This window comes from Pogona vitticeps, chromosome 5 (genome assembly GCF_051106095.1).
Source record: "Pogona vitticeps strain Pit_001003342236 chromosome 5, PviZW2.1, whole genome shotgun sequence".
In the NCBI taxonomy this organism is placed as follows: Eukaryota; Metazoa; Chordata; class Lepidosauria; order Squamata; family Agamidae; genus Pogona; species Pogona vitticeps.
This window is the reverse complement of record NC_135787.1, coordinates 102,740,776-102,766,438: the sequence shown is the minus strand read 5'-3', so window position 1 is coordinate 102,766,438 and position 25,663 is coordinate 102,740,776. Positions and strand designations below refer to the sequence as shown.

Here is a 25,663-nt window from a genome sequence, read left to right as displayed (position 1 = left end):
TTCAACACTACTATGCAATCTTGGGTGGAAAAGTGTTTAAGATCAAAAGCACTTTCCCCCTCCATTTCCCCACCCCATATACACAGAATATCTAAACAGTGAAGTTAAGAACAGCTCAAGTTCTCAGTATACCGTATTTTTTGCTCTATAAGACGCACTTCCCCCCAAAAAAAGTGGGGGGGAGTCTGTGCGTCTTATGGAGCGAAGCTGGTGATTTTGCCCCCACTGGCCCTGTGGGGGGTTGGGGGGGAGCCTCCCAAGGGTCCGAGTCTGCCTTCCAGGACCTCAGAAAAGGTCCTGGAAGCTGGCGATTTTGCCCCCACTGACCCCGTGAGGGGTGGGGTGGGGTGGGGGAGCCTCCCAAGGGTCCTGGAACACACCCTAGGACCCTTAAGAGGCTCACCCTGCCCCCCCACAGGGCCAGAGGGGGCAAAACCGCCACCTTCTGGGACTCTTTTGAGGCTCAGGAAGCTTCAAAAGAGTCCCTGAAGGTGGCAGTTTTGCCCCCTCTGGCCCCCTGGGGGGGGCTGGTTGAGCCTCCAAAGGGTCCTAGGGTAAATTCCATAATACGGACCTCTCCATAAGGCTCACCAAATTTTTAGGAGAAGAAAGCAGATTATTTTTTTCCTGTTTTCTTCTCATAAAAATTTGATGGATCTTATGGAGAGGTGTGTCTTATGGAGTGAAAAATACAGTATCTCCACACGAGATCAACTCAGTATTGGGAGGAGTGATTACATATATGGATTGATTCCCATAATGACGTACCAGCTTGTTTTAGGTGGAAAGCCAAATATAAACCTTAGAGAAAATGTACTAGAATGTTTCTCTTGTTTGGGAATAACCTTCAAAGAGGACATGGGGAAATATACAAGCCTCCCCATAACTGTGTGTATTATTATGGTTTGGTCATCTGGATTACTGGGCCTTTTATCAAGTATTTTAGTGACACAAAAATAATGCTGATTTAATGACTGAAAATGGTTTATTTAACGTTCTAGACTCTCTCTCCAGCCTTTGGGAGGCAGCATCCTCCACAGAGGGAGAAACGCAGAGAAATGGCTTGAATGAATTTGCATGTGGGGAGAGAAAGGTGGGTTGGGGGAGAGGGGTACAATGTTTTAAGATGGCATTGAGTCAAACTGATGAATTTTCGAGATCCAGATTCTTGCCTGGAGAATCTGAGGAAGGATTAGCAGTTGTGGTGCTTGCTGAAAACTTGCTTCTGCTCTGCTGTGCTTGGATATCTGAAATAAAATAAATGGTACACCCTACATGTCAAGTAGTCTGCATCCCTGGATTTCTCATTGTAAACATTTCCATAGTCAGTGACAGTTCTTCCAGAGAAATCCAAAAGATGAACAAATATTTATTTCATGGATGAGCTAAGGCACATCATGACAAAGCTGCTGTCCCTCAGATGACTGCAAACACCAAAGTTCTGACCTTTGGTGTTCCTTGAAGATCCCACAGTATTTTTGCAAGACTACAGGTATTAAATATAGTTTGTGGCCAAATTCCAGCTGGGGTAATTATAGTCTGTCTTAAATCTATTGTGTGGTTCCAACTTCTAAATAGTATTCTGCACTTCCTGATACTTTAAAACTGTGCTGATTATACAGAGAATGCAATTGGACTTGAAAACATAGCCATTATATTTAAGGAAAATATATACTAAATGTATATGGCAAGTGAAGTGTGCTGGAGTGGTTATTGGAAACAAGGATAGGCTAGATTTGAAGACCAAGTTGTAGCCCTGCAAGATGCTCTGGGCTAAATTATCTAGAATGGCCATCCTGTGTTTTAAAATATCTGTGTTATTTTTCACAGAAAGAATGGCCATTCAGGTGCATGTTCACCATTAATGCCACACAAGCGTTTTCAAGCTTGATCTGTAACTCTAATATTCTTCTAGTGTTTGACCTGAGAGAGGGATTGTGTGTATACATTCAACATCTCCCCCTCACTCCGTATAACAGTCATGAGCCTCTCATATTTGGACAAAATAAATACATAATCAAATAAACCATTCTACATATATTATTCAGGTGTGCAGAGTGGTTCAGTATTTCAGATAGGGACTGAGACAGAGCAAGGTAGAAGTTTGCTGGCAAATTCACAGCTGAGACAACATTCAAATCAGATGCTTCTTGACTTCTGGCAAACATGTAAGCCACTATATGATGTCTGCTTGCTACAATGGCTTGTAGAAAAAGCAAACTTAGTCTTAAATTACGTATACTTCTGAACTTAAGGTCAAACTATACTTAAAACATTTCAAAAAAGTTGTACCTTGAATGGGGAAAGTCATCAGGAGTTTTTGCCAATGATTAGTTTCACCTTTGCATCTTGTATTTAGTGTGCCTTGCTTTGTGACTGGTCGTTTGGAAGATAAGCAGGCTTAATTTGCATGCCTGATAGCTAAGTCATGGATGTGAGGGAGTTCATTTTGTTGGAGGAAAAACAGGTTAATCACCCGAAACAAAAGTCAAATTTGACCCCAGTACACTGGAAATGATCTGTGTTTGCAGATACCAGTAAATGTTGTGGAATGCAAAAGTCACCTTAAACGGGCTAAACATATCCCTATTTATATGGTATCATATGAAACAAACAATATTTCTTAATAGGGTACAATGAACTTCATCAAGTGACAGAGGAGGACGATATGGAAAGAGTTAACATTAGCTTTTTCTAAATCAATTCCTGATAACAAGTGCTAGGTTTCAGTAACATCTGCCAGGATCCCAAGCTTATGGAGTCATTTGTACCTCAGGTGCCATCATTACAGTTTGGAAATGTTAACTTTTGGAAGCACAACTTTCAGAATTCCTTAGCCTGCATGACCAATAAGAATTCCAGGAGTTGTAGTCCAAAAAACCTTCATTTCTTTCAAACTCTAGAAAACACTGATGTAAGAACCCACAGAGATGGGCTTCTACACTTGACTTGCTATAACCACTAAACCATCTCAGCACTGAATGAAATTACCCCTGCTAGCCATGACTTTGTCAGTCTGCTTTATCCTTTCCTTCAATCAGTCCTAACCCCAGGAATTCCACGGTAATGAAGCCTCTCCAAATCAGCTTTGTTTTGTTTTCAAAGCATCAAGACAGTATTTGTTGGGAGAGAAGAAAATTTAAATGCCTTTCAAATTGAGCCAAAGTTTCCTTACCATATATAACTCACATAGATAGAACAGAAAAATAAAGACAAAACAAAAAAAAGAGACCTCATGGACACTACATCCCCCCTAATTTCAATAAATATAGCAGCTTCTTTCTTTTTTCTTTCTTTCTAAAAAAAACTATTTCAGAAACTATTCTACTCCTAATACTGAAGAAAAAAATTAGTTATTTATAAATCCTCACCAAAACAACTGTAATGGAGGAAATGGAGGCAAAGGAGATAGAGGGGGCTGACTTTTTTTCAGCCCCACCCCAGACCTTCATGTTTATAATAAGGATTCTTTGAATTCAACCTCCTCCCTCACCACACAGTGTGAATAGTGTGCACAGATGTATAACCAATTAACCAACTCAATTTGCAAAAGTTATTTGAATTCATTTATTTCTGATTGTTTTAGGGATTTGTGGATGAGGAGAAATGTGGCAAGATTTACATGAGTTATCTTGCAATTTCCAAAGAAGTAACTGTTAGTTTGTCTCAGCATATTGGCTAAACAAAGAAAAGGCAAAATATTGTACCACTAACAGATTTATCTAAGAGTTTGAATGCTCCCATTTCTACCTCCTGCCATTTAGAATTTTCCAGATGCTGTAGGCTGAAAAGCCAAGGATGTCAGAAGTTTCATTCATGTTTCTACTTCAGACTATTTATGCATGCTTTATTTTGACAAATGTGGACTGCAACACTTGGTTTGTGGCTGGCAACAGATGTTATTTATGAAACAGTTTCTTTTTTTAGGTTTCCTAATGCCTTTCTTCATTAAGAAATAGGTTGAATTTGATTTTTAGAATTTATTCAGTACTTGGCACAAATCTCACTTCCATCCAGTGACAAAAAGACACATAATAGGAAACCACTTGGTCATCCGGATTCTGAGATATAAAAATACCCCTTTTGCATAGCCTGTTTCAGTATGATCACAGAACAGACAGAATGTCAGTATACCAGCATAAAGTACTGTATATGCAAGAATATAGACTAATTTAGCATGATTGCATGATGAACTCAGAAATTTCAGCTATTCATGTGCCATTCAAGTTTGAACCAATTTACAGCAACCCTAATAGAGCTTTCAAAGTAAGTGAGCTGTTTAATGAGTTTACCAGTTCCACCACCACCCCTTCAGTGAATTTCTGTGGCCAGATGGGGATTTGAATCCAAGTCTCTATCATTCTATCCAATATACCACATTGGATATCTCCCAGGTTTATTTCCCAACATTTCTCTCAAAATCAATTTGTGTTAAGGTATTTCTCATAATTGCACCTTCATCTGCATTTTAGTAGCATGGATCTCAGAACTATGGAGTTTCTGTGAAGATGCTTTGAGAAAGAGAGGCAAACAGGGATGACAAAGAGTAACAGAGGACATCAACCACCACCACCCCACCATACGAGTGGCATGGCTGGAGATGTTTATAGCCTTCAAATGACAATGCCAGAGGCTTCTTTAGTAAAAATGGGATGGAGCGGGGCATCCTAAAGAAGGAGAAACTAAATTTTTTGGAAATTACCACCTAACCCCTGGCTGTTATCCTGTGATGCAGGCAAAACTGTTGATGAAAAAGCTGAGAAAACTATATTGGGCAACAGCTTCACTTTCGTTGTGTGATACATCCTTTGTGATGCAAAAGAAACAGTGTCCTTCTGTCATCTTGAAAGGGATAAAGGGTGCTTTCAGCTGAATGCTTCCTAGCAGGGACGCTGTCTTTGCCTCCTTAATAAATTTTCCTTGGCAAGTAAAAAGATGGCAGAAGCAGTGAAAAAGTAATGAGAGTTACCAAATGGAACAAAGTGATCTCTGAATCCTCATAAAATTACATTAATGAAGCTGCATTGTTTCACAGGAAAGGCCTCAGTTTGATAGTAGAAGAATCAAGCACAGATCTTCATCCATCCTGAAGTATAAAACTGTATTACCAAACAGACCTGCCACTATTATGGTTCAAACTAGAGTTTCTGCTAATTAGTTGGTTTATTATATCAATTTCTGCAGCCCACAACACTCAGCTGTTTTATTTATTGCCATTTTCCCAGTCAGAATACACAAGATTATGCCAATGTCAGGCTGGCCAGGCTACCTTGTAAGTGTATGGATGATGTTCTTTCATGTTAGCTCTGTACTTTTCAGTGAAAGTGAAAACAATGCACTAATATAATTAGTATTGTATAATAATTATATTTAATATAATAATATAATATAAATCGAATAAATAAATAAATAAATAAATAAATAAATAAATAAATAAATAAATAAATAAATAAATAAATAAATAAATAAATAATATGAAAGAATGGCCACTGAAAGTCCTATGTGATCATGAAACTTTTAATCACTGTGAGAGAACATAATCTCAAACACCAGCTACTTTCCAAGTGCATCTGCAGAAGCTCTTTAACGTTAAGTCCTTACAATTGATGACACTTTCAGTTTCTGGTGTGAGATCTTGGAAAGCGTGTTTTGGGCCCAAGTAGCAGCTTGTTCACCAGAAAAGTTGGTGGAAAAATGACCAACTTCATTCGTTATAGCTGCAATAAACTTGCATGAGCTTAAGGCACTGGATAACAGACATCAGCTGATTTACAGCTAATGCATCCTGCCTGTACAGGATGGGAATGGCAGGACCCTATGTGGGCCCAGTCATTGGGAGGTGCTACCCATTATCAGTGATGAAGGAGAACCACAGCCTGCCCTAAAGCTAAGTAAGACCCTGGTTGCCTTCATCACAAGATCTCCATTAGGAAATTCCCACAACTTGGATATTGACCTGACAACCCTATTCCCACTGAACTGGATCTGGCTTGATGCTCACAAGCACCAGTCCCCTTCAAAAATAGTACATTATGTTACTACAATTCACAGCAAGCATCAGAACAAAAGCACCTATGAACACTCCCCCTCCCATCCATTATGACACTATTGCTTGCAAATAGAGAGATACTGTATATAGGTGGATGGAGGAAGTGTCAGTGCAGATTGAGGCCGAGCAGAGCCAGACCTACCTTAAATGTTCTGGAGGAAGTCCAGAGTGAGGACTGCAGCACCCTGGTCTTCCCCAAGCACCTCTACTCACTGGTCAGTCCACCACTTTCCTGTTTGGTCAGATAATGTGCTCTGCATTGCTGGAAGCTACAGGGGAGCCCAGGGATGGCAGCAGCCATCCCATGTCTACCGCAATGACTCCTTGGGCACTGGTCCTTTTTCGAAATTGCAAATGGAATTCCAGAGTAAATCTGGGGACCCAAGCCTTTAAGGAAGGGTGTGACGTCCACCCTCGTGCTCCTTGCTTGACTGTCAAGCCTCAGAGCACACGAAGGCAAACACTCTCTTCTTTTACACTTGCTGCCACCAGGTCATCTCTAAATCACCATTACTTCAGAAAGACTCAGATCCACACTTCAAGTTCTTTTAACTAAAACTTTGGTTTATAGATTACAGAGATTCATAAATATCTTCAGTAGCTAATCACCTTAAATTTCCCAAACTACACACTCTATTACACTGTCCGGCTTTTCTCTCCTGCCTGACTCTCTTACATTTCTCTTACTCCATCTGACTTAATCTCCACACACTGACTGAAATATTGACTCAGGCTCCGCCTCTTATAGCATCTGTCTTGGCTCCACCTCTCTGCAACATTAATATTTGTAACAGCCTCCTTATACCTCACAAAGGGGCTATTACGTCACACTCAATCACTCTTCTGTACCACTGCCACCAACCATTCCCTCAAATGAAGCTTCAGGCCAAAGTATGATTTAAAAATAAAAATAAGGTTTATTGTATACAAACAAAAGGAATGGTAAATCACTTGTATGTAAATAATAAATTAATCACTATAATAATATAACAATCACACACACTCTCTCACAAACTTTCACTATATAGCACAGATCTTATCTCACGGTATCTCCAAACCCTAACCATCCCTAACTCTAAAGCCCTATCCTCTTAACCGTCCCTATCTCTAAGCCCTATCTGCCCTATCTAATCTCCTCACACCATTCACTCCCCTTATATCCAACAGCAATACCCCTTAAGTCCCACCCTCCGTCACGCCATTGGTAGATGACACACAGCCTCAGTAGTGATGGGCAGGTGATGTCATAGCTGTATGTAACAATACCTCCCCCCTTTAAAAGTTGTTTTGTGGGGGAAAGCTAAGGTGCTTTTCACCCAAAACAACTGGAAACAACATTAAAACAATACATTTTCCCCACATATCAACACTTACCATTATCATATTAAGCACACTCTTAGATAACCATATTACTCAAAATATACTTACACATACTAAATCAATTGCATATATATATACATAACAATACAGTGGTGCCTCGCACAACGATGTTAATTGGTTCAAAAAAAACCCGTTCTGTGAAACATCGTTCTGTGAAACACCATTTCCCATAGGAATGCATTGAAAACCGGTTAATCCGTTCCAATTGGAACAGATTGCCGTCCTTAAGCGAAAATCCCCATAGGAAACATCGTTGAGGGAAACGCGGTTCCCCAATTGAAATGCATTGAAGCCAACTCAATGCATTTGAATGGGCTTGCAAAGTCCCTTTTCGCTCCTGTAAAAGTGCCTTAAACTGTTTGAAACCTGTTTTAAATGCTTGCAATCGTTAGCCCACCTCCTGAAACCTATGCAAACTTAATTTGGTGTTGTTCTGAGTCTTCATTAATTTTTGGTGATTTTTTGTTTTCTCCATTGAAAGCCATTGGACGGACCGTTCAATGGCTTTCAATGGAGAATAAAACAATTCACCAAAAATTAACGACGCCTCAGAACAACACCAACTTAAGTTTGCATACATTTCACAAGCTGGACTATCAATGCCAAGCATTTAAAACAGGTTTCAAACAGTTTAAGGCACTTTTACAGGAGCGAAAAGGGACATCGGAAAGAGCTTCAAAAGCAGGGAAACGGAGATCAAAGAGCCCTTTCCGATGTCCCTTTTCTCACAGTATCTCCAATCCCTAACCGTCCCTACCTCAAAGCCCTATCTGGCCTATCTTCAGACACTATTTGACCCTATCTCACACCAATCACTCCCCTTATATACAACAGCTCCACCCCTTAAGTCCCACCCTCCGTCACGCCATTGGTAGATGACACACAGCTTCAGCAGTGACTGGCAGGTGATGTCATAGCTGTATGTAACAATGATGACCAGACATACAATCACTGAAGGAAGGAGACTGGGTCTGACATCCATGCTGTGGGACAATATGTGTGGTGAGGAGTGCCCCACTGAGGAATCCTACAGACCGGGAGAGATTTGGTCCAGCCTCCCAGTGAGTTTTCCACATCTACAAACCAAATTCACGCCATCAGGTTATGGGCATTTGCCCAATTTGAGTTGTTTCAATCCGATTGAAGTGATTGTGGAATTGCCAAATGTTGACGTAAAGTTGTTGATGTTTCAGAAATGCCTCAGTCATCATTTCCCACCAAAAAGGAGGAGCTGCCCCAAGTTTTAAACAAACCTAATCACGCTCCCATATGTTAAAATAATTAAGTGCACTTTAAAGTTTTATATTTAAAACATCACAATTTGTGACATTTTTCTTGAGCTGAATGCTGTTTCTTTGCTATGCCAACTAAAGAATGGTCATTTCTCTCTCTCTCTCTCTCTCTCTAGTCAATAGTAGTGCTAGAAGTAGTAACAACAGCAATGTACACACATGGGATCTACATGATCTAAGTAAATTATGCCATAAATTTCTAGATCTAAATTCAGTTTGTGTGTATGTTCTCATTATATGTTACTTTTTAGAAAGAACACTAGAAACAAAGCCTGTCAAGAGATTCTTACCTAACAGTGCAGTCCTATTTCAGGATACGGCTGACACAAATTATTATTTTATCTTCGTAGCACATCTTTCTCTCAAACAACACCATTATATGGAACAGAGTGCTTCATGCTGAAGGCAAACACCTCTTGTTCTGAAGTGTCTTCGTAGGTTAGGTTTGTATTTTCATCTGTCAAAGTGGTGATTTTGCTATATCTGGAGACCTAGAGCTGCCTCCAACACCACCTTCAGCCTAAATGCTGAATGTAAAGATTATAGCTTTGTCTCTGCAGGGAGTCAAGGAGACATAAAGAGGAATGGAAAAGGTAATCCAGAGCTGCCACTGGAAGGCACATTCTATTTACATTGAAAAGGTTACTATCCACACTATTCTCATCAGCCTTCACACCAGGGCACCTCAAAATCGTAGGTTTCAATAGGTGGTCTCTGACTCAGGTCAAGTTATTTCAGGGGCATATTTTCTTTGCTCTAAGTCAGAAAAAGAACTTCATTCCAAACAGTCATGCTGAGATCTAATAAATAATACAGAAGAAACGTTTTGATGCATTTTGTAGGGAGTAAAGGGGCAGTATCTTCCATGTCTGCAGGGTTTTTGGGGGTTTTGTTTTCAGTGGAAGAGCTTTAGAGCTTTCCTTGTCAACTCCCTATATTGCCAAAACTGCCTGCAAGCAACTTCACTATGGCATTGAATCCTTACATGATGTCTTGAAGATCACTGTATTTCTCCAACCAAACTAGATCTGTTTCTCTGTATTCATGGAAGAAACAATATTATTTTGACACATAATCTAGCCTCTCTGCACATGACCAAATTCTGCACAGCAGAGGTGGGCAAACTGGAAGTTTGCATAACCAATTAGGTGTTTTTTTAAAATTCTTTCCATAGCACTGAGATCCACCAGCCAGAGCCTTTTGCAAAAGCTATTTACTTAAAATTAAAGAATTCTGAGCTCAGGGGCTTGTTTTTGCATGTTAGTGCTCAGTAGAACCAGAGAAGGCACTTGCCATGGCTGAGAATATCTTAGAAACTCAGCTACTACAAACAAAACAAACACTATGGGGAACAAGATATGGTTTAGATCTGAATGGAGTGGTCAACAGTCATAGAAAACAAAATTTATCTAGACTGGAGAGGTAGTAGAAAGTGGTCTAGATACTGAGATTATTTGCACACACAAAAAGGTCATTTGAGTGGTCTAATATAACATAGTTCACAGCAGAGCTTGCTAACTTATTTTAAAAATAAATATAATGCCTTAATAAAACTATCCATTGGTATGCTGTGGGTGACTTCAGCATGTTATTATATAGCCCTTTGTAGCGTTCTCTATTTATTTGATCTATGGTCTATGTTATGTAATATAATGGTTTATGAATATTGTTACATACAGCTATGACATCACCTGCCCGTCACTGCTGAGGCTGTGTGTCATCTACCAATGGCGTGACGGAGGGTGGGACTTAAGGGGTGGAGCTGTTGAATATAAGGGGAGTGAATGGTGTGAGGAGATTAGATAGGGCACATAGGGCTTAGAGATAGGGATGGTTAGGGAGATAGAGCTTTAGAGTTAGGGATGGTTAGGAATTGGAGATACTGTGAGATAAGATCTGTGCTATATAGTGAGAGTCTGTGACAGTGTTTGTGTGATTGTTATATTATTATAGTGATTGAAATATTATTTATATTCAAGTGATTTACCATTCCTTTTGTTGCACACAATAAATCTTTATTTTTATTTTGAAATCATACTTTGACCTGAAGCTTCATTTGAGGGAATGGTTGGTGGCAGTGGTACAGAAGAGTGATTAGAAGAGTGATTGAGTGTGACGTAATAGCCCCTTTGTGAGGTATAAGGAGGCTGCTACAATAAAATTGGTGTCCAGCGGCAGGATGCGAGTAGTCTAGTAAAGCCTTGGCAGGATCGTGCCCAGAGCAAAGGGTCTTCAGTTAGGGTCATCTGAAGTGGAGAGTGTGGGTCACCTTCTAGGGCTTTGGTTCAAGGGGAGCAAAGTCTAGTAGAGGGGCGCTAAAACTTCAGAGTGAAAACTGAGACAGGGAAACTCTGTGGAGTCCATTTTGTGTGTGTGGAGAGTGGCCCAAAGCAGAGGCTGTGGTGGTTTGGCCAGCGTGTCCTGAGTTTAGGGAAACTCTGAGGGGACAGTGTGAAGGCCAAGGGCAGCAAAGTTGAGGGATCTCCATTTAAACAGCAAAACCTAGGTCAAGGTAGAGCTGTGGTACCAGAGGCAGAATAATAAAGTGAACTTTGTTTGGCAAGAGGCCCAGCTTAAGGGGCAGAAGCCTAGCCTAGTTACAGTTGCTAGCTAACAGTGCTGGAGAAGGCTGCAACTTTATATCACAGACCAATAACACAGGAAAAAAGTGACTTTTAAACCAAGGCTTGAAAGTTGAAACAGGAGCCTTTGGTGAAATAAAATGCCCTTAACCCGAAGTAGAAAAGCTGAACCAAGTCCATCTGAAATGGCAGCTAGTTCAGACGAAGAGATTAGTGGGGGAGAGGAAAGATTTTCCTCAGCTCAAGAGGAAAGGTCCTCTAGAGAAGATTTATCAGACCTCAGAAAATTTGAGTTAGCGCAAGCACATGAATACCAAATGAAACAGCTAGAGATGGAGGAAAGAATGAAACAGCTGGAATTAGAAAAGATGGAAAAGGAGGAAAGAAGGAGACAGAGAAATTGATATACAATTAGAGAAAGAGAGAATAGACAGAGAGGCTGAGATGGAGAGAGAGAAGATTGCTCTAGAGAAAGAACGTATGTCTTTTGAACTTAGGAGGCTGGAATTGTTAAATCAAAATAATATAATAGAAGTTCCAACTCTAAAGAGGGGCAGTTGTCAAAAGCAGATCTAAAGAAATTCCCTACTTTTAAACAGGGAGACTGTCCAGAAGCATTTTTAACTCTTTTTGAAAGAGCGTGTGCTGATTTTTCAGTCAGAGAGTCAGAAAAAATGATTATTTTTTCAGGCTGTATTTCCTGAGAATGCTCAGCAAGTTAAATTTATCTCAGCATTTACTTCTGTCCTACTACCGTAGCACCATTGAGAGTGTCCTAACTTATGGCATTCTGGCATGGTTTGGGAGTAGCTCTGTAGCGGACAAAAAAGCTCTACAGAGAACCATTAAAATTGCCCAGAATATCATCGGGCTCCAGCTACCAACCCTGGATGACCTCTTCACATCCCGCTGTCTGAGGAAGTCACACAGCATCCTGAGAGACTCTTCCCATCCTGCTTATAACTTTTTTGAACTGTTACTGTCTGGCAGAAGATATAGAACAATTAAGACTCGGACCACACGTTTTCTAAATAGTTTTTATCCTAGAGCTATAATTGCAATTAATAATGAGCTTAAAGACCACCAGTAGTGAATAATTAGTTGGACTGTGTTACTTGGCCTGAGGTGTAGATGTTTGTATTTTTAGTGGGGGACTTCTAGTGGGTGGGGAGTGTTTGGGGAATGTTATGTGTGTGCATGTGTCTGGTCTCTGGGTGTCTGTGAATTTCGTTGTATGGTATACTGTGTATATACTTACAATGACAATAAATTTTTTTTATTATTATTATTATTATTATTATTATTATTATTATTATTATTATTATTATTATTATTATTATTATTATTATTATTATTATTATTATTATTATTATTATTATTCTGAGATCTCAAATAAGTGGAAGCCTCGCTGAGGTTTATGCTGAAATGCCTATTGAAATGATTAAAGATTATTCTGAATTTAAAAAGTTGGTGTTTGCCAGGTATGGCATCAATGCTGAACATCTGAGGCAAAAATTCAGAACACTAACCAAGAAGCCTGATGAGTCTTACACACAGCTAGGTGCCAATTTGGCAAGATATTTGGATAAATGGTTAGCGCAGGAAAAAGTTACAGACAATTCAGCAATTTAAAAATATTATAGGATTGGAACACTTTTATTCACCTTCTACATGGTGAAATTAAATATTTGGTCAAGGACAAGAAACCTCTAGATTTGAAACAGGCAGCAGAAATTGCAGATTTCATCTCACAAATCAGAAAACCTATGAATTCTGAGGGAAAGAGTATGAGAAAAACATGGGAGGACTACAACAGTAATACCAAGGGACAAGTTAAAAGCCAGCAGAAAGTGGGTGGCCATTTTGTGGGAAAGACTTCAGAACAGGGCCAAGCCAAAAGCCAGATTTTGGAGGGAAAAGGAAAAGGGGCTGAAAAGGGTCCATGGAGTGATAGAATTTGCTTCATTTGCCATGAAAAAGGCCATATTGCATCCCAATGTTACAAAGCTAAAGAAAATAAAGAAATTTTACCTTAGAAAATGAATTTAAACAAGACTAAATCTGTTTACTGTATTCAGAAGGGACAGATAACTCCCCCTATGGAGGAGTCGGTTGCCATAGCAACACCAGCAGAGCTCTCAACAGAAGCAGATAATAGTGAAGATAATATTCCTGTGGCTGAGATCAGACAATGTCTACTTATAAGAACTGATCCCCAATTATTTGAAGCAGCTGGTGATAATATAGGAATTTTAGACCACAACTATTTAGCATTAAGAGACACGTGCTCTCAGGTTACACTATGTCACCCTGATATCATACCACAAAATCACATTATACCAAATGAAAATTTGACTATTAAAGGAATAGGGGAAGAATTACTTGTTTTGCCTGTAGCCGAAGTGTTAGTTTGTTATAAGGGCTGGCAAGGAAATTGGCGCGTTGGAATTTCCTTGCAGCTGCCTTCAGCTGTACTTATTGGGACAGACCTCTCTGAGCATGTTAAGAAAGTGTTAGTTCTTACACGTTCACAACCAGATCAAACAGAGGCAGCTGAAAAAGATACTGACATTCATGAGGGAGAAAATGAAAATATGCAACTAGCTGAGGCATTCTCACTTGAAATACCCCAAAGCAGTATATTTTCACAGGATCAGCAAGCAGATCCCACTTTAAAATGTTGTTTTGAGAAAGTGTCAAGCATGGAATTATCCCCTGAATCCCCTGAAAGGTTCCTTATTAAACAGGGTTTACTGTATAGAGAAATACTGATGAACATTTCAAAAGGGGGACATGAGATGTGAAGCCAGTTGGTAGTGCCCGCTAAATGTCGCCAAATGATTTTAGAAAGGGGACATTCTGATATATTTGCTGCACATTTAGGGATAAATAAGACCAAGCAGAGAATATCTCAAAACCTCTATTGGCCAGAAATAGGAAAACAAATTAAAAATTTCTGTCAGAGATGTGATGTGTGCCAGAGACAGGGTAATAACCGTGATAGGACTAAGGCTAAACTGTGTCCATTACCCGTAATCTCGTCACCTTTTAAATGCATTGGCATGGACATTATAGGACCGTTGCCTAAGGTCACAAAAAGGGGAAACAGATTTATTCTCACTATTGTTGACCATGCCACAAGATATCCTGAGGCGATTAATTAAAATAACATTGAGACCCATACAGTGGCTGATGCACTGTTAAGCTATATGAGTAGAATGGGTTTTGCCTCAGAGATTATAACTGACTTAGGACCATCATTTACTTCTAAACTTATGAAGAGACTATGGCAGATCTGTGGTATTAAACATTTAGAAACTTCTCCATATCATCCGCAGAGTAATGGGTTAACGGAGAAATTTAATGGAACCCTGATGAGGATGATTAGAGCCTATTTAGCAGAAAACCCTAATAACTGGGACCAGAAATTGCAATTATTGCTATATGCCTACAGATCAGTCCCACAAGAAAGTACTGGGTTCAGTCCTTTTGAACTGCTATTTGGGAGAAAAGTGAAAGGACCACTTGATCTGATTAAGCAAAATTGGGAACAGATTGTAGAAGATCCACAAAATGTAGTCTCATATATAGACACATTAATGAACAACCTCAAAAGAAATTTAGAGTTGGCTCCTGAAAACCTGCAAGCCCAGAAAGTCAAACAGAAAGTTTGGTATGACAAAAAGGCTAGGGAACGACAGTTTAACCCTGGAGATGAGGTGCTGATGTTGAGGCCCATCAAGGGGAACAAACTACAATTGAACTGGGCAGGACCTTATAGGATCATTTCAAAAATGAGTGATCTTAATTATATTATTGAAGGAGATGAACACCTAGGCAGGAGGGTAGTTCATGTAAATGCCATTAAGCCATACTATAGAGAGGAAAAGAAAGTGCTTTTTGCAATGAAAGCAGATGATAAAGAAGAACATGATTTGCCATACTGGGAAGGAAGGGGTGAAATAAAGTTCAACCCAGGGGAGGTGAAGATTAGCCCTGCACTCACCCTGGAACAGCAGAGGGAAATAAAGATGTTGGTTACTAAGTATCAACAGGTCTTCTCAAACAAGCCTAGTTTAGCCAAGGGAGTTATGCATAAAATAGATACTGGAAATGCACCCCTACAGGCTGTAACCCCATACAGAGTAACCGGACCTTATGTGGACAAGGTGCGCAAGGAGCTGGATGAGATGCTAAAAGAAAATATTATTGTGCCATCGTCTAGCCCTTGGTCTGCTCCAATAGTTCTGGTGGACAAACCAGATGGAAGCATTAGATTCTGTGTGGATTACAGAAAATTAAACCTAGTAACCAAACCAGATGCTTACCCCATGCCCAGACTTGACAACCTGATTGAGACCATTGGAGGTTGTCAATACATTTCTGTTTCGACTTGACTAAAGGGTTTTGGCAAGTGCGGATAGACCCTAGAGATCAAGAAAAGACTGCTTTTTGTAGCCCTTTCGGCTTATTTGAGTTTCATGTCCTCAGTTTTGGCCTTAGGAATTCCCCAGCTACATTCCAAAGGCTGATGGACAAAACTCTGCAAGGTCTCAGTGCATTTACAGTAGCCTACATTGACGACATAGGGATCTTTAGCAACACCTGGCAGGATCACCTTTGTCACCTAGATTTAGTACTGCAACAGTTAAAAGCAGTGGGGTTGACAGTAAAAGCAAGTAAATGTCAACTGGGTAGCCCCGAGATGAAATATTTGGGTCATATGGTGGGGGAGGTGTGATCAAACCCCTAGAAGCCAAGGTAGAGGCAATACGTAATTGGCCTAGACCCAATACCAAGAAAAAGATTAGATCCTTTCTTGATTTAGTGGGATACTATAGAAAATTTATCCCCAGGTTCAGCGAGATTGCAGCACCATTGACTGAGCTGACGAGGAAAAGGAGTGATGATTGCATCCCATGGTCCAGTGACTGCGAAGAGGCGTTCGGGAAGTTGAAGGAGGTGTTAACCAACCACCCTGTGTTGCGTGCTCCAGACTTTGATCGAGAGTTCATCATTTACACCGATGCATTCAACGCCGGGATAGGAGCCGTACTGTGCCAGTGTGATGACAACGGAGACCAGCATCCTGTGTCCTACCTAAGCAAGAAACTTCAGAAAGGCGAAAAACACCTGTCGACCATAGAAAAAAGAATGTTGGGCCATCGTGTACGCGATCAAGAAATTAAAACCTTACATGTGGGGAACAAACTTCATTCTGTGTACAGACCACTCACCTCTGATGTGGTTAAAGACTGTGAAGGCCCAAAACAGCAAGCTAATGAGGTGGGCTTTAATTTTATAGGACTATGACTTCGAGGTTAAGGTGGTCAAAGGGACTATGAACTGTGTTGCTGACGCCTTATCCTGAAGACCTGACGACGACAGATGAAAAAGTTTGGACTCTTGAAGTTAATAACTGTGTTTAATATGTTATGAAAATAGGTGGTTATTGGAATATTGTTATGTATATATATATGCAATTGATTTAGTATGTGTAAGTATATTTTGAGTAATATGGTTATGTAAGAGTGTGCTTAATATGATAATGGTAAGTGTTGATATGTGGGGAAAATGCATTGTTTTAATGTTGTTTCCAGTTGTTTTGGGTGAAAAGCACCTTAGCTTTCCCCCACAAAACAACTTTTAAAGGGGGGAGGTATTTTTACATACAGCTATGACATCACCTGCCCGTCACTACTGAAGCTGTGTCATCTACCAATGGCGTGACGGAGGGTGGGACAAGGGGTGGAGCTGTTGTATATAAGGGGAGTGAATGGTGTGAGATAGGGTCAGATAGGGTCTGAAGATAGGGCAGATAGGGCTTTGGGATAGGGACGGTTAGAGATTGGAGATACTGTGAGATAAGATCTGTGCTATATAGTGAGAGTCTGTGAGAGAGTGTGTGTGATTGTTATATTATTATAGTGATTGAAGTATTATTTATATTCAAGTGATTTACCATTCCTTTTGTTGTACACAATAAACCTTTATTTTTATTTTGAAATCATCCTTTGGCCTGAAGCTTCACTTGAGGGAATGGTTGGTGGCAGTGGTACTGAAGAGTGATTTAGTGTGATGTAATGGCCCCTTTGTGAGGTATAAGGAGGCTATTACAATCATCTTTCCACGTCCTTGTCCTTGGGGAGAAACTACTACTATCAATTCTAAGACTTCAATCACAGATTCTCCCTCTTTCCTCAATTCTGGATAGGCAATAGTTCACCCACTTTCAAGTTCAGGAAGTCTTTCAATAACCCACGGGTTTTCTCATAGGTAGACTCATCTTGTCTTTGCTCCCTATCCCTCCTCCTTCACTCCTATTATCTCCCCTTCTGGTATACTAAAAACCTTCTTTCCTTCTTGGTCTCTTATATCTTGTTCCCACACTGGTACACTTAACTCCTCCCCTTCCTCCTTCTCCCTCCTTTAATAAACAGACTTCAAACTTTCCTCCTCCTCCTCTCGATTCTATCCCTCCCTTTTCTTCTACCATCACTTTTTCTGTTCACTTATTTCTCTCTCTCTTATCTCTCACGCTCCAGAGTTTCTATTCGTGGGGACAGCTCACTCTGTTCTCTCTCTCCTTTTTCTGTCTCTCCTTCACACAGCCCTGCCAGCAAATGAGCTGTCCTCTCCTCCTAATCAGTCCCCCAAGCTCCCTGTCGGGGAAAATAATCAGCATTAGCATGAGAACTACATTTCTTATATTGAACTTTAAAGTCAAATGGCTGTAAGCATAAATACTATCTAGTCAATCTTGGATTAATATCTTTCTTTCAATTTAGCCATTGTAGAGGGGCATGATCTGTGACTAGAGTGAAGGGAGCTCCCAATAAGTAATACCTCAATGACTGTCTAGCCATTTGGCTGCCAATGTTTCTTTTTCGATGGTAGCATATTTTTGTTCTTATGGTGACAATTTTTTACTCAAATACATGACAGAGTATTCCATACTTCCCCTCATCTGAGTTAATACAGCACCTATTCCTTTGTCTGATGATCAATTTGTACTATAAAAGGGAGATTGAAATTTGGAACATATCTACTATGTAAACTATTTAATACTTACTTGAAGCAGTCAAACGCTTCCTGTTCAGTAAGTCCCCATCTTATCTTATTGGCTATTCTTTTCTTAGTCAAGTCTGTAAGTGATGCTGCAATCCCTGCAAAGAGGAACAAACTGACAATAATAGTCTGCTAGCCCTAAGAATTGTTGAACTTCTTTCTTGTTGCTAGGTGGTGGCCAATCTGATATCTTTTCTACCTTATCTTGTACTGGTTGTATCCTTCCTTGTTCTACCTGAAAGCCTAGGAACTTCACTCCCCTTTGAGCTATCTTACATTTAGAAGGGTTCACCTTGAGCGCTGCTTTCCTCAACTCAATCAACACTTTCTCTAAATGTTCTACATGTTCTTTCCAATTATTACAATCAGTCAAACTATTGTCGATATAAGGCCCTGCAAATGTTTGTACTGGTTCAAAAATTTATCCATTAATCTCTGAATCTTTAGAACCTCTGAATCTTTTGAACCTCTGAAAGGTAGCAGCTGCCTCATACAACCCGAATGGCATATGGATAAATTGGAACAATCCTCTTGGGGTGACGAAAGCATTTTTCCTTTATCGTTAGATCTTAATGGAATCTGCCAATAACCCTTTGTGAGAGCTAAAGAATATAAGAATCCCCTCCCCCCAATCTAACAGATGTTCTACTTTGGGCATTGGGTAGGCATCAAACTTGGATATCTCATTCAATTTCCCAAAGTCAATACACAACCTCACACTTCCATCTGGCTTGGGGACCATTACTGGATAACTTCTCCATGGACTGTAAGATGGTTCTATCACCCCCAATGTTAACATCTCTTCCACTTCTTTATTTAGTTTCTCTTAGATGATGCGGCCAATTCCTTCCCCCTGATTTGACCACCATCTGAGGCGAGGTATTAATTTGCTGTTTAACCATTTTGGCATATCCAGGTCTGTTGGAAAAGGCATCTTTAAAATTCTCTTCTATTTTTCTAACTTGATGAATTTGGTCACCAGAGCACAGAGTGCTGTCCTCTGAAGATGCTGGCCACAGAGACTGGCAAAACTTTAGGAAGAACAACCTTCAGAACATGGCCAAAGAGCCCGAAAAACCTACAACAACCATTGGTCAATTAGATCTGTTTCTAATCCTTCTCCTAAAGAGAGTTAATTTATTTATTTGTTTATTTATTTATTGTATTTATACCCCACCTATCTAGTCATTTCGACCACTCTAGGCAGCTTACAACATAAAGGATAACATGTTCAAGAAAAATTTATAACAATTAATTAATTGAGTTCTTGAGTGACTTGTAATCAGACCATAGCCTTGCAACATAAATCCTCCTCGTCTATTTCTCCCCATAATACTTCTCATTCTCTCCACTCTTTCAATAAATTCACATGAAAAAGGCCTGTCTTTTTCTTTTTGTCCAGCATACTTATCTCATAGTCCATGGTTCCAACCTGTCTGAGTATTTCATAAAGTCCTTGCAATCTTGTGAATAATTTAGCACTCTCTGCCAATAACAGAAGTAACACTTTTTGTCCTACCTTAAATTGTCTATAATTAACCTTCATATCATAACTGTCTCTTCTGACCGTGTTGTACTTTTTGCAATTGGATTCTAGCCATTTCTGCCACTCTGTTCAAGTGATCCCGCATTTCAATCACTTGTAGTACTAGAATTCGAGCTTCATCTTTCCCACTTCTCTTTTACTAAATCTAATATCCCTCTAGGGTTCCACCCATACATCATTTCAAAAGAGGAGAAACCTGTAGATGCTTGTGGTGCTTCCCTAATGGCAAACATCAAAGGAGCTATCAGCAAATGCCACCTGTTTTTTTTTTCTAATACTAACTTCCTCAGCTTTCCCTTCAAAGTCTTATTGAACCTCTCTACCAATCCATTGGTTTGAGGATGGTATACCGCAGTGTGAACAGGCTTTACGTCCAACGAATACCATAATTCTTTTAGGGTCTGACTCATAAAATTAGTGCCTTGGTCGGTTAAGACTTCCTTTGGAAAACCCAATCTACAAAACACCTGCATCAGCTTTCTAGCTAAAACCTTAGCAGTGGTGGATCTTAAAGGAATAGCTTTAGGATATCTAGTAGCATAAGTATTATGACCAATATATGTGTGTGTCCTCCTGCCAATCTAATCAAACGGCCTAAAATGTCTATACCAATTCTCTCAAAGGGGTGATCTACTAGTGGCATTGGTATCAAAGGGGCTCCTGGTCATGGCTTCATCTGGGTCACTTGACACTCTTTACAAGTCTTACAATCTACTTCTTTAAACACATTAGGCCACCAAACCTGCTGTGTTAGTCATGGCATCATGTTGTGAGTTGATAACTGTCTTGCCATGAGTACATGACCAGCTAGCTGCAATATTGTCTTTCTCCATTTCTGAGGGACCATCAACTGCCTGTTCCCTTCTTTGTCCACATGATATAACAATCCTTCTTGCATTTTGAACCTCCACTCACCTTTTACAATTTTTCCTGCTTCTTCAGCCTCTCTCAGAACTCCCTGTAACATAGGATCATCTTGTCGCCATAGCCTGGTTTGCTCTCACGAAGTGTCTTTCAAAAAATCACTTTCATTTCCTTGTTCCTTGCATTCCCCTTGCAAACCCTCTTCTATTTGTAGTAACGTGTGGGCCCCTACCCAATCTCGCCCTAGGAACATATCTTTTAACAATCCTGGTATCACTCCTAATTTTAATCTCCTACGTTCTCCTTTTATCTCTATGTCTGCCCATGCCATTCTATATGACTGAATCTCCATGGATACATTTCACATACACACTCTCTTCCAATATCTTACCCTTTAGACTATGTACGAGAGTCTTACCACATCCCGTATCTACTAAAGCCGTTTTTCTTTTCCCATTGATCCATGCTAACACCTCCCAACCATTATGATTACAGCCTTGGACCTGCATCATCTTCTGGGTCTGTCCTACCCAGAAATAATCCATTCCAAGGCACTCGCAGTGCACATGGCCTTCCACACCACACTCAAAACAAACTGGCCATCTATCTTTTCTTCCTCTCCAGCCACCACCGTTTTCAAACAGTCTGTGGTCAAAGGTAATGGGCCTCACAAGTTCGGTCTCATAAGTTTGAATCTGTGTCCTCTCCCCTTTGTCATGTTGTTGGGACTGAAGGCTCCTCACAGCGTCACACCCTTTGTGTGGCTTTTCGCCATTTTCTCTCATCCTCTATTTATCTCTGCAAAGGGGGTGGAGTTGCATTGCAGAAATCTTCCACTAGGCGGATCGCCTGTTCTAACTTCTTTTGCACCCAGCTTCGCCGACTGCCTCCCAGAGTCATTATTGGTTGTTCCATTACCAGCATTTCTAGTATTTGTTCTTTTGACTTCTGGTCTTAACCAGCGTATCAATTTAGCCTTCATTCTTTGCATCAACAGACACGGATGTGTCCTTCTTCTCATCCTCAGTTCTCTAAACTTTTTTCTGTAAGCTTCTTCAGTTAAGTTGAGGGTATGTAATACGGCTGTCTTCCCTATTTCATATTGAATGGTTTTCTCTGGAGACAAGGTGTCTACCACCTCTTGTAATATCCCAGCGAGACAAGGAATCAAGATCAAAGTCCATTGCTCCTTTGGCCAGCCGGCCGCAACGGCTACCCATTCAAAAGTATGTAGATATGCTTCGGGATCGTCTGTCAGATCCATCTTTTACACTCTGATAGGTACGGGACCTGCCACCTATGTGTTCCGTGGTAGGCCTGTGCATTTATGACTTTTCTCTTCTTTGGTTCCTTCTTTTAATGTGTCTAGTCAGTAACATTTGTTGTTCGGCCAGGTTTTCTATCAATCTCTCCCGCTAGAAGCCAATCTCTCTCTCTTCTCTATTCTCCTTCACTCCTATTATCTCCCCTTCCAGTATACTAAATATCTTCTCTCCTTGATCTTTTATATCTTCCTACCACATTGGTACACTTAACCCCTCCCCCTTTCCTCCTTCTCCTTTACTAAACAGACTTCAAACTTTCCTCCTCCTCCTCTCGATTCTATCCCTCCCTTTTCTTCTACCATCACTTCTTTCCGTTCACTTATTTCTCCTTCTCTTATCTCTTTCTCACGAGGACAGCTCACTCTGTTCTCTCTCTCCTTTTTCTGTTTCTCCTTCATAGGGAGGATGAGTGTAGGAATATCAAGTATGCTACAGTACTCATTATTCTGTTCATGGGAATGGAAGGGCTTTGACATTAGTGGAAATTGGTTGTCCAGCTGGGTCACCTAATGCAATTAGGAGGAGATCAAGCATACACAAGAGCATTGTTCGACTTTATATGATTTTTAATAGCACAATAAATTAACGTTTATGGAATCAGAAGCAAGAAGATACCCTGAAAAGGGACATAAGAAAATTCAGAGAATACATTTGTCATGATAGCTACAGTATATAAAATTTCTTGTTCAGAGTCAGCACATCACTTATTCAGGGGTTTATTACACGGATAAAATATGGACCTCCAGATCTTAGTGGATTGGAACTACCAGCATTTGTCACGACTATGCTGCCTAGGACTGATGAGTATTGTGGTCCAATAATATCCAGAAGATTGCATGCTCTTTATTCTTTTGCATCACTTTGCTTCTCAAGCCAAAAATGGTAGTCACCATCCACAGTCTCCCCCTTTCCAGGTAAGTACTCTCTCCCTCAATTGACTTCCCAGAATGCTGGGACAATGAGAGCCACTGTTTGAAGACATCCTCCGTGCTTCAAACACTGTGAGGTAGACACTTGTGCTGTTCCTGAAGTGCACCATAAAATTAAGACACCCAATGTACCTTAAGGCAGTAGCATCTGATTCTCCTGCCTGCCTTTTCTGTTGCAGAAAGCATCTTCCATGTCCCTGCTGCAGAATAAGAGCAAGGCATTTGTTAAAATAGTTTGTCATTCATTTCTGAAGACCATCTTCATCAGAGCCACCATTTAGGAAAAAGGAAGTGACTAAGTTTGAGTATTAGCTCATTAATGGGCATGCAGTTGACTAACAAGCCCAATATAAGCCTGGAAGCCACAAGCACAATGGGGGAAGGTTAGCTGATCCTGAGCTTGTTGGACTGTTACATCCTTGCTTTATAGTGAAATGAAATGGAGATTACTTGCATGTGAGTTTGTTTAAAGTGAGGAATACTTGTGCATCATCATCTTACACTTGCCTCCTAATGCCCATCGTAATCCATTGGCAAGACTAAGGGTGCAATCACACAGCAAGAAAGAATTGCATTTGATTACACCAGAAATGGCTGCTTTGCCAGAGCAATCTCCCTTAAAGTGATCCTTCTGTCTGTGAACCGTTTGTTCACAAAACAATGTTTTTTCCGGCTCCACAAAATGGCTTCCCTCCTTCGCAAAAAGGCTGTTTTCCAGACCCCTGCTTCGGAAGACAGCGATTTTAAACAGCAGATCGGCAGTTCTTTATGGGCAATCTTTGCTGGACGATGAGTTATTTCCCCATTGGAACTCATTAACTGGTTTTCAATGCATTCCAATGGTTCCCCCGGCTTGACGATGATTTCACTTAACAGCGATTTTCCTGGAACGGATTATCGTCGTCAAGCTGGGCACCACTCTATCTCTGCTGCTGGATCAAAAAGATCCAGCTTGAGCAATGATAGGGGTTGGGATGGAGCATTATTGCCTGTGCATTGTGTGACTGCTTGGAAATAGCCATGCCACAGGTAATAAAAAATGTGAGCTACTGTATTTTCACGTCTGATGGTGCCCTAAGTCATGGCAACTGAAGATGGGGTTTGGCACAGTGTTTGACCATGATTTCATAAATGCCTCATCCTGCTCTACAAATAACATGACCGCATCACTGGCCTGGTGACTCTCCACTGGATCCATAACTGACTCTTCGACTTTATCATCTGTGTCAGTTTTCACATACAGGGATAGACATATCCCATAAAATAACTGACAGTCAAGCTCACCAGCTTACTCTCATCTGGTTTAGCTCACTTGTTGAGTGGTTTACCATGGCATGTCTGCTATGCTAGCTAGTTACTTGGAGCCACAGATGAGAGCTGAGTACCAGGTGGATAGGGCAAGTAACGAAAGGTCATAAAGTGTCCAACAGTCCAGTTATTTGAGTTACTTTCCCCATAAAGGCACTCCATAGATCCCAAGACATTTGTTACTGTCCACCAGAGATAGTACAGGCTAGATTGGTGAGTAGATGAAACAGACTTCTCTGTAGCTTAAACTTCATTACAGATTTCCCTTCCAAGATAGACCAAGCTAGTTCTATTCGTTGTCTTCTGAGGACAGCCAATGCTGTAGTGTTCCAAATGATCTTCAGGGTTTTACAATGATTTTAAATTTAGATTTTAGTGAGGTTTAAATGCATTTTCAAAATAAGATTTTCAATGTGTTGTTTTAATTGTGCTTAATTTCAGTGCCTATTATACATCCATTTGGCCACTGTGGTGCACACAGAAGCAACAAATATTTTATGTATTTATTGATATGATTTATATACACTGCCCTGTTAGTGCAATGCACCCTTCTGGATAGTTTACAAAAATAAATAAAAATACATAGCGGCAAACTATAAATAGACAATAAAATAAAAAACATTTAGCAAGATAAAAGCAAGTAGCATCAAAGGCAAATTATTTTTATTATTTATTTATTTATTTGATTTATACCCCATCCATCTGGTCTAAAAGACCACTATGTGTGAAAGCAGAAAAGGAGAGGTAGAATCAAGCACGGTCAGTGTGGAAAGCCTCCCTGAAAAGCGGCATTTTAAGTTGCCTGTTAATGTTAACAGGGAAGGAGCTGGGAATAGCTTCACTGGGAGCTGGTTCCACAGTTGGTGCCATGAAAAAGGACAGATCTCTCATGGGTGACTTCTAGGCCTCCTTCAGAGTGGATATCTGGAGGCTACTTCCCTTTCCCCCCCCCCCCTTACTTGTTCACATCTTTCAAATCTGAGCGTGGGACTTAGAAACAAGGCACATTAGAGATGGACCACCGAATCACAACGGTCAGGACTGGAGAGAGAGACAGGTTTGTCTTTGAATTCCAACGGCCAGAGTTCCTCAACAAGCCTGCCGTACTTACCGGAGGAATTCTGGGAACTGAAGTCCCGAACCAAAAACCGACACACCTCCGATTAGATTACGTTTGACTGGTGCCTAACATAAGTTTTCGAAACCTGCCACTCCCAGCACGCCTCGCCAGCGTTTGTACTTAGTGAAGAGAGGTCGCCGTCCTACATCACCCGCATCGCGAGACCCATATTCCCCCTGACGAGCCCTAAGCGGTTCACC

The 25,663-nt window shown here is 40.5% G+C and overlaps 1 long non-coding RNA gene across 1 annotated transcript; it reads right to left on the bottom strand.

Annotated features, from left to right (window-relative positions):
• Positions 1-851: 851 nt before the first annotated feature.
• Positions 852-25,607, bottom strand: LOC110084566 (uncharacterized). Its single transcript, XR_013545618.1, has 3 exons — positions 25,455-25,607; positions 23,168-23,235; positions 852-1,247 (listed from the first exon to the last, which is right to left on the bottom strand). It is a non-coding gene; the product is annotated as an uncharacterized LOC110084566 (long non-coding RNA).
• Between the last annotated feature and the right edge of the window lie 56 nt (positions 25,608-25,663).